Here is a 15,137-nt window from a genome sequence, read left to right on the forward strand (position 1 = left end):
TAATAGGAAAATAAGAAAAATGTGGGGAAAAAGTCATTATGTTTCAGTTTTAGGCCATTATAGTTTTTAAATAATGCATGCTACTGTAATTAAAACCCATGAAATGTATTTGCCCATTTGTCCCGGTTATAAAACCGTTTAAATTATGTCACAAAGTTTGGCGCCAATATTTTATTTGGTAATAAAGGTGTCCTTTTTTTTTTCTCAGTTTTGCATCCATTCCTAATTACAAGCCCATAGTTTATAAAGTAACAGTAATATATCCTCTTGACATATATATTTAAAAAGTTCAGTCCCTAAGGTAACTATTTGTTGTTGTTTTTTTTTTTTCATTACAAAAAAAAATAATTGGGGAGTGTGGGAGGTAATGAGTTAATTTATTGTGTAAAACGAATGTATGTGTATATGAAAAATGCTTTAGGGTGTAGTTTTACTATTTGGCCGCAAGATGGCCACAGTGATTTTTTTTTTTTTGTTCATGCGACCTGCAAGCGTCCGGAAGTACGCTTGCAGGAAGCACAATGAGGCTGGGAAAATCACAATGATCGTACTGCTTCTCATAGAAGCAGCCGATCATTGCGGGGGCTTAGATCAACGAACGGGAACGTTTTTTTCCCGTTCATTGATCTCCATGCTAGCGGGTGGCGGCGTGCATGAGCGAGCGGGAGCGCGCTCACAAGCGAGCGGGAGCGCGGACAGCGGCGGTAGCGCGGGAGGTGCGGATATCTCCGTCCCTGGGTGTAAGGGATGGAAAAAGGGACGGAGATATCCGCACCAGTGGGGGTAAAGTGGTTAAATCTGGGAGAGGAAATATTTTACAATAAGCAAACACTGACTAATCTATAAATGAATATTGTAAAAAAATAAGCAATTTTTTTATGTTATTTTCACTACAGTTCCTCTTTAAATGGATTTTCACATGCATGAAAAAACTTTCTTCTTGGAACATAACGTCCCACATTGTGTGCGCTTTCTCACTGAAAATTATCAGCTACTGTGGAATAACGTGTGTTTTAAACACAAACACACAGTGTGCAATAAATTGCGTATGGAAGAACATGCATGTATTCCGTACTGACAAGTGTGAGTTCCTCGTCTTCCAATGACTTGCTGTTCCTGAGACCCCTGTGGCCATCCTTTAAAGGATACCCGAAGTGACATGAGAGATAGACATGGGTGTGTACAGTGCCTAGCACACAAATAACTATGCTGTGTTCCTTTTTTTTCTTTCTCTGCCTGAAAGGGATAAATATCAGGTATGTAAGTGGCTGACTCAGTCCGGACTCAGACTGGAAGTGACTACAGTGTGACCCTCACTGATAAGAAATTCCCGTTTTTTTTATGTTTTTCTTGCTCTCAGAAGCCATTTTCTGCTAGGAAAGTGTTTTATAGTTGAAATGTCTTATCAGTGAGGGTCACACTGCAGTCACTTCCTGAGTCAGGACGGAGTCAGCCACTTACATACTTGATATTTAACTCTTTCAGACAGAGAAAGAAGAAAAGGAACACAGCATAGTTATTGGTGAGCTAGGCACCGTACATACCCAAGTCTATCTCATCATGTCACTTTGGGTATCCTTTAACCCCCAGAGGTACCGTGGACAGGAAATGAGGTACAGCAATACAAACCTGATGGAGCTTCCTCACTCCATAAAAAGGCTTTCCTCTGTTACTGCAGTAGACACAGTCCCTGGTGTAAATATTGCCGTAGACCCCCACAAGTATTGCACTGCTACCTTTAAAGTGAACCTGAAGCATACTGTATTTTTGGGACTATGAGACTTAATTTGCAGGAAGTTCCTGACTTGTGAACGCCTGCCAATATGAACCGCCAACCCGCCATAATGTCGGGGACTTCCTGTACTGTGCCCGTGCAGAGGAGGCCACAGGGGGACAAACAGAGGACATGGAGTCACAAAGAGGCATAGAGGAGGACACAAGGGGGGGGAGGGGGGAACAGAGGAAGACACAGGGAGACACTAGAGGTACAGGGAGGCATGAGGTACAAAGGGGGCATAATCCACAAGATGTCCCTTCACCATGGATGCACCAGATTTAGTATTTTTTTCCCCCCTGGTTTTGTCCTCTATACCTCTTATAGTCCAGAAAATATGGTACCATAATTAAAATGAAAAATAAAAGCATATAGAGCGTTCCTGTTTCTCTCACACTCCTCTCATTCCAGCGATGTCGCCCCCCCCCCCCCCTCGGAGACTGCTCTCTTCCGCTGCGGGAGACTTCAGGAGCCCCAGTGCTCCCGAAGACAGGCGGTTCTGTAGTATGCATATGCAAGCGTATTCACTCGTGCATGCCCAGTATGGAACCGCCTGTTTTTGAATACTTGCATCTCGAGGCCTTCCGGGGCGGGAGATTTGATGCGGGAACCATGAGAGGAACCGGAAGGCTCTACTGGACCAGAGCCTTCCCTCTCCATAGGTAATATGCCTGAAAGATAAATCGAATTTAAAGCGAAATTACGATCACCAAGATCACAATTTCGGAATCGTCAAAGCTGTGATTTCCTTAATGATGTCATTTCCGCATGGGGAGGTTTGAAGAAGTGGCTTGCCCCAAGTTTCGGCGCATGTGCGGCCCGCAGCATCAGCAGTGTTGGACATACATTCCGACATGAGTCCAACGCTACCCATCCTCTCGTGCCGTCTGCTGGCTTTTATGCACGGCATACTTCCTGGTTCCTGTATGTCATATGGCATACAGGAAGTATGCCATGCATTAGAGCCTTCAGGAGGCGAAGTGGATAGATGGGCATTGCTGGACTCCTGCTGGAAGGTATGTCCAGCACTGCCGCAGTTTGGGGGACAGAGAGGGCACAGAGAGCGACACAGAGGGGGCAAAAAGACAAAAAGGGGGCAAGAGAGAAACCCGGAGGGGGCACAGACAGAGGGTGCACAAAGAGAGACACAGAGGGTGCACAAAGAGAGACGGAGATAGAGGCACACAGGGAGGGGGAACAATGCTTAATTTGAAGGAAATTGTGAATCGAAATCACAATTTCGGACAGAAATCGCTCAATTCAATTTTTTCCTAAAATCGTTCAGGCCGAATAGGTAAGTATCTTTTTTTTTTTTTTAAATTTATTTTAATTACCCTTCAGGTTTGCTTTAAAGCGACTATAGAGCCTGAAATGACATTTTCATTTAATGCTGTTATTGTCTTGTCTTGCAAAAGTTATAATTAGCTGCTGCCTGAAAACCTCCCGATACCTTGTGGCCTCTGGCTTCCGAGGTATATCCCCGCCCTCTGATGAAAAAACTCCATGTTGTTTCCGTAGAGTCTACGTGGGCGGGTCTACATGTCAGAAGTCGAGGGCCACAGGGTTTTAGGAGGCTTTTGGGACCCACGGCAAGTGAATATGACTTTTAAAGGACAAGACATTAACCTCCTTGCCGGTTATCCCGAGCTGAGCTCGGGGTAACTCGCGCAGGAGGATTGCTCTGGCCCTGCTGGGCCGATTTTCATAATTTTTTTTCCCTACACGCAGCTAGCAGTTTGCTAGCTGCGTGTGGTACGCGATCACTGCCGCTACCCGCCGATTCGCCGCGCCGAGCCGCCCCCCCCCCCCCCCCCCGACCCCTGCGCAGCCTGGCCAATCAGTGCCAGGCAGCGCTGAGGGGTGGCTCAGGATTCCCTCTGACGTTATCCCGCCATGGCGACGGTGGAAGCCCTGCAGGAAATCCCGTTCTCAACGGGATTTCCTGCTTGCGCAGATCGCAGGCGGCGATCGAAGAAGATAGGGGGATGCCGCTTGTCAGCGGCAATCATGTAGCTAGGCTATGTACACAGTAACATTGCACTCATGCCCCCTGTGTGTGCCAGAGCCAGTAAAAGTTGTATAGGAGGTACTGAACCCGGGTTCTTATAGATGTTGGGGTGCTTTGTATTGAGCACCCACATCTGAATTGAGATTATTTAATTGCTCATTATTATGCAACTATTATGATAATTGATTTCTTTCATAGATGGATTGTTTGGTGGTGTGCGCCTTTTTCTAATGTTTTTATGATGAAGTTGGAAGAAATATATTCTATTAAAGTGTGATTTATACATTTTTCATCAATCATGTGTGGTGCCTTGTTTATGAGCTGAATTCTTCCCCTTTTTGCCATGTAGCTAGGCTAGCTACATGATTTAAAAAATAAAAACAAAAGTGCTGCGCTGCCCCCTTGCCGCAACAATTGGACCGGCAAGGGGGTTAAAGAAAACCTGAACTGAAAATTAAAAGTCAAAATAAACATACACAAGTCATACTTACCTCCTGTGTAGTCTACTCCTCAATCTCTTTTTCCTCTCCTGCGTCCTGTTTGTCCACTGTGATCAATGGAATTCTCCATCCTCCATTTTGAAAATGGCCATTACATCATAACAGCTTTCTGGTCAGCACACAGTTAAACTGTAACATCACCCACTTGAGCCTTAGGGAAACATGGACACATCAGTTCTCCTCTCAGCTGTAACTGACAGCAACTGATATATAACTCACAGCAACTGATATATTTCAGTTCTGACAAAATGTTGTCAGAACTGGAAGGGATCATTGTCAGAAGAAAATGGTGAGCTTCTGAGAGGAACTGATGGCAAGGTAACGGTAATGTTCATTTGAAGTTACCTCATGTGTTTATTTTAAATAATTTTACTCAGTACAGGTTGCCTTTAAGGCCCCATTTACACTGGGAATTCAAAACGCTGGAAAAAAAAAATCACTAGCATTTTGCAAAGCAATTTCCCTGTTAATAATCTCTGTACAGGAAAGTGATTTTAGAGTGAGTTTTTGTTTTGTGGTTCTTTAACTCATTCCAAAAAAAAGCTCCAAAAATGCTGAAAGCACCATATTGGCAATTTCAGCAAATCGCTAATCACTGATGATCGCTACAGTTTGAACACCACCATTGATTTACATTGTCATAGAGCTTTTTCTATGCGCTAGCGGTTTACAGACAGGCTGAAATCACTAGTATAACACTCCAGTGTGAATGAGGGCCAAATGACGATGTCATGTGAGGCTGTATAGTCTGTACTTTTTTCCTTCGAAACTTTAAAATCGATTTTCTCAAAAACTATAAGGTCTTTTTGAAAAATTGTTTTTTCCCTCTTATTCCGAATGATCTCCTTAACATATCCTGCAATTTAGGGTTTCTAGAATTTAAGGTGGATTTTCTATTAACCATTAAAGTCGGCTGGTTTTTAAATGTGTATTTTTTTTCCTTTGAAACTTTAAAATCGATTTTCTCAAAAACTATAAGGTCGATTTGAAATTTTTTTTTCCCTCTTGTAGCCACTGGGGGTCCCTACAAGCTCTGGGGCAGCTGCCTCCTTTGCCTCTATGGTAGCGCCGGCCCTGATAGCAGCTCCTGCTGCTTACCTGGGTCCCGCACACGATCCATGTTATTCAGCGGGACTCCAGGGCTCTCTTGCTGGCCACCGGGATCCCCATCTCCACTCTGCTTCCTGGATCCTGGTGGCAAATCAATGGGAGCGTTTTTAAAAAAAAGCTCTCAGAAAACACTGATGTGTAAAAAGCGCTCAGAAAAGCGCTTATAGTGTGTCTGAGCCCTTAGGCTGGTTTCACAGTGGGACGTTACAGGTGCACGTTAGAGCAGCCTGTAACGCACCCCACCGCACAGCAATGAAAAAATCAATGGGCTGTTCACAGTGCCCACGTTGCGTTACTTAGTAACGCTGCGCCATAAGACAACGTACTGCATGCAGTACAGACTGCTTGCACATGCTCAGTAACGTTGCGGAGGAGCAGAGAGCGGCCAGGCACATGGCTAATTAATATTCACTGCACTCAGTGACGTGCAGTATTTACTTCCTGGAGCGGCCGCCCTGTGCGGCGATTGGCCGGGCGGGGCCACGTGATGCCGCATGCGTCCAAGAGTACGCATCACGGACGCCAGAGTGAGCTGCACAACGCGGCTCACTCTGACATCCACAGCAGAGAGCACCAGGCGTTGTGTTAGGGCCCGTTCACACTGCACGCGTTTCCAGCCGCGTTTTGGAAACGCGTGCAGGTGGCCAAAACGCACGACATCAGACATTGCATAGAGTGCAATGTCTGATGTTCACACTGCATGCGTTCCGGACCTGTGCGGTCCGGGAACGCATGCTGCACGCAGATTTTGCAAAAACGCGTGGCTGTCCCATTCACTTTTCAGTGATGGGATCAGCCACGCAACGCACACAAACGCGGATGGCCATGCGTTCGTATGCGTTGCGGTCCGCACGCATGGCCATCCGCATTTCTGATCTGAACGGGCCCTTAGGGGCACGTTATACGACCATAACGTCCCCTAAAACGCAACGTCCTGGTGTGAAACCAGCCTTAACCATCTTGGCGCTATGATTAATTCTGGATTTTAGGGTCTAAAAGCGGTACAATTTTTTGCACCCTTTCAGATCCTAAAACCTGGAAAAAAATGCCAGGGAGATCTTCACAGCCCCAGCAATCACTCACCTCCCTGTCTCCAGCGCTGCAGTTATGCCTCCATCCTCCGGGTGGCGCTGCAACTCTAAAGTGAGATTGCTAGCTTTCTTCATAATGACAGCCCTGTAATGTCTGATTACGCTGCCTCAAAGCTGCTCTCCATGGCAGACATGACTTCCTCATTCTGTGGAGATTAGTGATGGGAATTCCGGCTCTTTTCAGAGAATCGGCTCTTCTGAATCGGCTCCCAGTAAAGAGCCGGCTCTTACGGCTCTGAATCGGCTCTTCATTAAATATCACTAGACACCACTCAGAATCGGATTAAAAGCCCCGCCCCATCTCCATAACAACTCCAGACTGCTTCTCTGACTGGTCTTGCTACTGCTCTGCTCCGCCCCGCCCCAAACACTCCTACAAGCTGCAAGAGGAGGACTACTTCTCCCAGAATGCCTCAGCGCCCTTTATTACGGAGCAAAGCAGAGCTAAAAGGGGCGGCTGAGGCATCGGCTCTTCTCAGAGTGAGCATCGGCTCCTCTGATTCACTTCAAAGAGCCGGCTCTTAGAGCCGGCTCGTTCACGAACGACCCATCACTAGTGGAGATCACTTCCTCATTCCACAGAGAGAAAGCAGCACAATCAGACATAGCACAGCTCAGACTGTGCATCTGCAGAGCTGCCCTCCAATGGTAATTAATCCCCCAGCACTTCCATGCTGTGAATGGGGTCTATTGTAATGCGCTGAAGTTGGCTGATTGTAGGAGAAAATTACTGACAGGGGAGGAGGTTAGGTTAATTTGCAGGGCAGACAGCAGTCAGAAGTGCTTGATTAGAATACTGACAGTGTAATCCAATCAGCAGTCTAGCTGCTGTTCAGTTTCCACATTAATACAGTCACTGCACTTTTGAGAGACCTCTTTTATGTGACAACTACCGGGAGCAAAGACACTTTTTAGTTGGGATATATTATCGTTATTTAGTATTTATATGGCGCCAACATTTTACACATTGTATATATTGTCTTGACACTATCTGTCCCGATGACCTGTTACCATGGGATTTAAGGGTACTTATCCGTTAGCCGGGCGCATCCGGCAGGTGGCGCTAATTACTATTCCCCCTCCAGGCCGACATGGATAGTAGGGAAAGATGTAACTCTGGTGGAGTTTTGTCGCCACCTGCCGGATGCGCCCGGCTAACGGATAAGTACCGATTTTAAGTATGTGTCCAGTCACAGAGTAAAGTATTGTTTTCCGTGCTGTCAGGGTGAATTCCAAGAGCAAACCACCATAAAGGATACCGGAGCTCGCTTATTAGAAATGTGGGGGGACAGGCATGTACAATGAGCTTTCCTGATAACCACCGTTCCCCTCCTTTGCCTGCTAAGTTCCCCCCCGGCTCGCTGAAGATGGGCAGCACCGCGCCTACCCTGGCCCACCTGTGCGCATCATACAGCACGCAATTGCAGCCAGGAGTGCATTGCGCATGATGTCATGCGCAGAGAGTTCCCAGTTGGGTTTGAGTGCTGTCGGGTGTACGCAGCTGGTCCAGCGTAGGCGTGGTGCTGCCCGGCTCCGGCAACCCAGAAGAGGTTGCCGGTGTTAAGCTGGCCACTAATGGTCCAATTTCTAGCGAAAAATCTTTCGAGCGATCAGAAATTCTGATCGGATTGGTTGTAAATAATCTCCATTGATGGACACAATCGATTATGAACGAGTGAAAAAATGTCGCCCGAATGAATTTTCGTCGAATGAAAATTTGGATTTTCTTGGTGGTCGTGATAGATAGGAAGCAATGATTGGTTAGTTGATGGTGTAGTGAACGATTTTTCGTCCGATCAGAATTTCTGATCGCTCGAACGATTTTTCGCTAGAAATTGGACCGTTAGTGGCCAGCTTTAATTTATCAGTCAAAGAAGGAGAGCGGTGGGCATCTGGACAGCTCATCGTACATGCCATCTCCCTCAGTTTCTCATCTTTTTGGCTCTGGCCTTTTGCACACTATATGCGATTGCGATTTTGATGTGGTTTTACATGCAGTTCCGATTTGCGATTTTTAATCGGTACTGCGTGCTGTGTTTTTGTTTGGAACGGAGCCTTCGAAAAGCCCTTGGGAGCCCGAGTGCTCTTGAAGACGGGTCTCTCTACACTGCGCATGCGCGAGCGGCCACTCACACGCACTCGTGTGTGCGCAGTTTGGAGCCGCCTGTCTTCGGGAGGACTCGGCTCCTGAAGACTTCTGAAGTCCCGCGCAGCAGGGGATTTGAATGAATGGAGGAGCTGCCGCCTGAACGAGAGGACCAGGAGAGGAGAGGGAAAGCTCATTAGGACCCAGATCCTTCCCTCTCCTGGGGTAAGTATCCGCCTTTGTATTTTAGGGTGGCCACTAACCATCCAATCTTTTTCATCCAATCTTACCATTTCTATGTAATAGAAGGGCCTGCCTATAGTATCTGTTCAAGTATAATCACTCAGTTTACTCTTCTACTACATAGATTTGGTAAGATTGGATGATAAAGATTGGATCGTCAGTAGCCACCCTTGACCCACAGTTCTCATTGGCTTTAACCCCCCTGGCGGTATAAAAAATTCAGCCAGGAGGCAGCACAGCAGTTTTTATTTTTTTTGTTTTTTTCTTATATCATGTAGCGAGCGCAGGGTCCCGCCCGCTTCGATCAGGAAATCCCGTTCAAAGAACGGGATTTCCTGGAGGGCTTCCCCCGTCGCCATGGCGACGGGGTGGGATGACGTCACCGACGTCGGGACGTCATTGGGAGTCCCGAACCACCCCTCAGTGCTGCCTGGCACTGATTGGCCAGGCAGCGCCTGGGGAGGGGGCCGCGCGGCGCGGCGCAACGGATAGCGGCGATCGAGCGCGGGGCGGCGGCGATCGGTGTGCTGACGCAGCTAGCAAAGTGCTAGCTGCGTGCAGCAAAAAAAAAATTAAACAAATCGGCCCAGCAGGGCCGGAGAAAACCTCCTGCACGGCTTACCCCGAACTACGTTTGGGGTTACAGCCAAGGAGGTTAAGTAGATGCCCACCTCGCCATCGCACTCACGTAGTCTACATTGTTCTGTGTAGGTGCAGTAGTTCTTCACCTGCGCACAGTGGCGGCTCCAGGAAATTTTTTTAGGGGGTGCTATGCAGGTGCTGGACCAATTTCCGGGGGAGCTGACGACCTGCGGCGCGCGAAGAGCGCCGCGGCAAAAAATGGGTGTGGCTACAGCCGCGGCGGAAAAAATGGGCGTGGTCATGACCGGATGGGGGCGGAGCTAACTGTAATTTAAAGTGAACCCAGGGTGAGAGTGATATGGTGGCTGCCATATTTATTTCCTTTTAAACAATACTAGTTGCCTGGCAGCCCTGCTGATCTATTTGGCTGTAGTAGTGAACTGAATTACACCAGAAACAAGCCATGCAGCTAATCTTGTCAGTTCTGACAATATTGTCAGAAACCCCTGACCTGCTGCATGCTTGTTCAGGGTCTATGGTTGAAAGAATAAGAGGCAGAGGACCAGCACGGCAGCCAGGCAACTGGTATTGCTTAAAGGGAGATAAATATGGCAGCCTCCATATTATTCTCACCTCGGGTTCCCTTTAAAAGTGCAACGCAAAGACAGAGGGCCCAAGTTTTGGTGACCCTTTTCCCAGAAAATTCACATAATTGTGCAGGTTTTCTCAAGAAAATACACGTAATGTGAGCAGATTTTAACAAAAAACACGTCCAATGACCCCAATATGCACAATCGTTATCAGATATGGCTCCAATATGCACAATCGGTAGCAGATATGACCCCAATATGCACAATCGGTAGCAGATATGACCCCAATATGCACAATCGGTAGCAGATATGACCCCAATATGCACAATCGGTAGCAGATAGGACCCCAATATGCACAATCGGTAGCAGATATGACCCCAATATGCACAATCAGTAGCAGATATGGCCCCAATATGCACAATCGGTAGCAGATATGGCCCCAATATGCACAATCGGTAGCAGATATGGCCCCAATATGCACAATCGGTAGCAGATATGGCCCCAATATGCACAATCGGTAGCAGATATGGCCCCAATATGCACAATCGGTAGCAGATATGGCCCCAACATGCACAATCGGTAGCAGATATGGCCCCAATATGCACAATCGGTAGAAGATATGGCCCCAATATGCACAATCGGTAGCAGATATGGCCCCAATATGCACAATCGGTAGCAGATATGGTCCCAATATGCACAATCGGTAGCAGATATGGTCCCAATATGCACAATCGGTGGCAGATATGGTCCCAATATGCACAATCGGTGGCAGATATGGTCCCAATATGCACAATCGGTGGCAGATATGGTCCCAATATGCACAATCGGTGGCAGATATGGTCCCAATATGCACAATCGGTGGCAGATATGGTCCCAATATGCACAATCGTGGCAGATATGGTCCCAATATGCACAATCGTTATCAGATATGGCCCCAATATGCACAATCGGTAGCAGATATGACCCCAATATGCACAATCGGTAGCAGATATGACCCCAATATGCACAATCGGTAGCAGATATGACCCCAATATGCACAATCGGTAGCAGATATGACCCCAATATGCACAATCGGTAGCAGATATGACCCCAATATGCACAATCGGTAGCAGATATGACTCCAATATGCACAATCCGTAGCAGATATGACCCCAATATGCACAATCGGTAGCAGAAATGACCCCAATATGCACAATCGGTAGCAGAAATGACCCCAATATGCACAATCGGTAGCAGAAATGACCCCAATATGCACAATCGGTAGCAGAAATGACCCCAATATGCACAATCCGTAGCAGATATGACCCCAATATGCACAATCCGTAGCAGATATGACCCCAATATGCACAATCCGTAGCAGATATGACCCCAATATGCACAATCCGTAGCAGATATGACCCCAATATGCACAATCCGTAGCAGATATGACCCCAATATGCACAATCAGCATCACCTGAAAAAGAAAAGAAAAACCCATTTACTCACCTACAGCCAGAAGACCTTCTTTCCCGACCTCCTGTCCCGAGTCCTGACCTCATTGTGGCGCGCAGCGCCCGCGCGCCCACGATCCTCTTCCTTCCCGACGTCACGACGAGACTTCCTGCCTGCATGCAGAGAGCAGGGCTACGGGAAAATGGCCGCCCGAAGCCATGCACTGCAGACTCGAAGTCTGCAGAACAGGGCTCCGGGCGGCCATCTTACCGTAGCCCTGCCTGCTGCTCCGTGCTGCCGCTGTGTGAACTGACTTGGCGTCTTTTAGACGCCTGAAGTCAGTTCACTCCAGGGGGTGCTTTGGGGGTGCTTGGACAATTCTAGGGGGTGCTCGAGCACCCCCTTGCACCCCCCTGGCGCCGCCCCTGCCTGCGCAGATAATTCCAGATTATGCGAGCGCAATTATGAGTGACACGGACACGTGCTTGAGCAGGCGATGACGACCTGGCAAGATGGGCATCTGCAACGGAGGGGATCCTGTTGCACCCATGGTCACAGCCGCTTCTGTTCTCCCCAACCCTTCCAAGTCGTTCCCCTTTTGGTTTTCCCTCTTGACCATAACAAGTAGTTATTCCACAGTTGTTGTAGTGCTCTCAGCTGGTGTTTGTACACATACCGAGTATGCTGTCAGACATATTCTAATGTTGCAAACCGGTTACTTGTCCCTTCAAAAGGCCACAAAACAATGGCTACTTGTTATCGGTTCTAGCATTTTCATAACAATGACTTTTTTGTGTACAATGTTCATTGAGGCTCCAAAGGTGTGTGAAAATGTAATTGCTGGCTAGACTGTACTTGCAACCTCAAAATACTTTCAAACAATAGTTATGAGAACACTGTAATTGTTCCTTTGAAGTCTTGTAATTCGAATGTGGAATACACTTATCACCACCTGTAGCAATGCCTTGTGCACAAGTGGAGTAAAGGTAACCATACATCAGATGACTTGGTGGATGATCGACCATCCATTTATATTATTATAATCTAATTGGATGAAAATCTGTGGCGACAAGTGCATGCACGACTGACAATGTGACTGGCGTATTCTCCCCTAATGTTAAATGTTCCCCCAGTGCAAGTGATACATTACCTGTCTGTATCCTCCACTGGCTCCGTTCTCCTGACAATTGCGACCCACGTGGTTGCCTAGTAAGGACGCGCGTGTGATGTCAGATGTCACACATGCGGGCATGTTACTAGGCAACCACATGGAGCATGCGTGTACAGAAAATGGAGGAAGCCAGGAGCCAGCAGAGGACAAGCGGCGGGCACGGTAATGTATAACTTGCAATGGGGGGTGGGGAACATTTAACATTACGGGGGATATAGTATCACAAGTGAGGTGGCCAGATGCGGTGTCACAAGGCCAATTCGTGATCAATTTCAGCAATGTTACAGTGGCATTTCAGCATGAAATTGACCGGTGTTCAGCCTCAGTGTATGGCCAGCTGATCAATCTCTCTCTAATCAGATTCCTAATCAAATTCGGTTACAGAGAGATTTGTATTTTGGTCGGCTCATCATCGCTAGATATGTTTGTGGTTTTCAGGCTGGCGTTCACGTCTCTTGGGTCAGCCGCAGGATTTGCTGGCACAGTAGTGACACAGCGGTGGCTGCTGCTGGCACAGTAGTGACACAGCGGTGGCTGCTGCTGGCACAGTAGTGACACAGCGGTGGCTGCTGCTGGCACAGTAGGGGCACTGGGGTGGCTGCTGCTGGCATAGTAGTGACACAGCGGTGGCTGCTGTTGGCACATTAGGGGCACTGGGGTGGTTGCTGCTGGCATTGTAGTGACGCAGTGGTGGCTGCTGCTGGCACATTAGGGGCACTGGGGTGGCTACTGCTGGCACATTAGAAGCACTGGGGTGGCTGATGCTGCTGGCACATTAGGGGCACTGGGGTAACTGCTGCTGGCACATTAGGGGCACTGGGGTGGCTGATGCTGGCACATTAGGGGCCCTGGGGTGGCTGATGCTGGCACATTAGGGGCCCTGGGGTGGCTGATGCTGGCACATTAGGGGCACTGGGGTAACTGCTGCTGGCACATTAGGGGCACTGGGGTGGCTGCTGCGGGCACATTAGGGGCACAGTGGTGGCTGCTGCTGGCAAATTAGGGGCACTGGGGTGGCTGATGCTGGCACATTAGGGGCACAGCGGTGGCTGATGGCACATTAGGGGCACTGGGGTGGCTGATGCTGGCATAGTAGTGACACAGTGGTGGCTGATGCTGGCACATTAGGGGCACTGGGGTGGCTGCTGCTGGCACATTAGGGGCACAGGGGTGGCTGATGCTGGCACATTAGGGGCACAGGGGTGGCTGATGCTGGCACATTAGGGGCACTGGGGTGGCTGATGCTGGCACATTGGGGGCACTGGGGTGGCTGATGCTGGCACATTGGGGGCACTGGGGTGGCTGATGCTGGCACATTGGGGGCACTGGGGTGGCTGATGCTGGCACATTAGGGGCACTGGGGTGGCTGATGCTGGCATAGTAGTGACACAGCGGTGGCTGCTGTTGGCACATTAGGGGCACTGGGGTGGTTGCTGCTGGCACATTAGGGGCACTGGGGTGGCTGATGCTGCTGGCACATTAGGGGCACAGCGGTGGCTGATGCTGGCACATTAGGGGCACTGGGGTGGCTGCTGTTGGCACATTAGGGGCACTGGGGTAACTGCTGCTGGCACATTAGGGGCACTGGAGTGGCTGATGCTGGCACATTAGGGGCACTGGGGTGGCTGATGCTGGCACATTAGGGGCACTGGGGTGGCTGATGCTGGCACATTAGGGGCACTGGAGTGGCTGCTGCTGGCACATTAGGGGCACTGGGGTGGCTGATGCTGCTGGCACATTAGGGGCACAGCGGTGGCTGATGCTGGCACATTAGGGGCACTGGGGTAACTGCTGTTGGCACATTAGGGGCACTGGGGTGGCTGATGCTGGCATAGTAGTGACACAGCGGTGGCTGCTGCTGGCACATTAGGGGCACTGGGGTGGCTGATGCTGGCACATTAGGGGCACTGGGGTAACTGCTGCTGGCACATCAGGGGCACTGGGGTGGCTGCTGCGGGCACATTAGGGGCACTGGGGTAACTGCTGTTGGCACATTAGGGGCACTGGGGTGGCTGATGCTGGCATAGTAGTGACACAGCGGTGGCTGCTGCTGGCACATTAGGGGCACTGGGGTGGCTGATGCTGGCACATTAGGGGCACTGGGGTAACTGCTGCTGGCACATTAGGGGCACTGGGGTGGCTGCTGCGGGCACATTAGGGGCACTGGGGTGGTTGCTGCTGGCACATTAGGGGCACTGGGGTGGCTGATGCTGCTGGCACATTAGGGGCACAGCGGTGGCTGATGCTGGCACATTAGGGGCACTGGGGTGGCTGCTGTTGGCACATTAGGGGCACTGGGGTAACTGCTGCTGGCACATTAGGGGCACTGGGGTGGCTGATGCTGGCACATTAGGGGCACTGGGGTGGCTGATGCTGGCACATTAGGGGCACTGGAGTGGCTGCTGCTGGCACATTAGGGGCACTGGGGTGGCTGATGCTGCTGGCACATTAGGGGCACAGCGGTGGCTGATGCTGGCACATTAGGGGCACTGGGGTAACTGCTGTTGGCACATTAGGGGCACTGGGGTGGCTGATGCTGGCATAGTAGTGA

The 15,137-nt window shown here is 49.4% G+C and overlaps 1 protein-coding gene across 1 annotated transcript in view; it reads left to right on the forward strand.

The window, feature by feature from the left end:
* Window positions 1–15,137, forward strand: part of LOC137539013 (lysine--tRNA ligase) — a 107,612-nt gene that overhangs the window by 37,633 nt on the left and 54,842 nt on the right. The window lies entirely within an intron of this gene.

Source organism: Hyperolius riggenbachi, chromosome 11 (assembly GCF_040937935.1).
Source record: "Hyperolius riggenbachi isolate aHypRig1 chromosome 11, aHypRig1.pri, whole genome shotgun sequence".
In the NCBI taxonomy this organism is placed as follows: Eukaryota; Metazoa; Chordata; class Amphibia; order Anura; family Hyperoliidae; genus Hyperolius; species Hyperolius riggenbachi.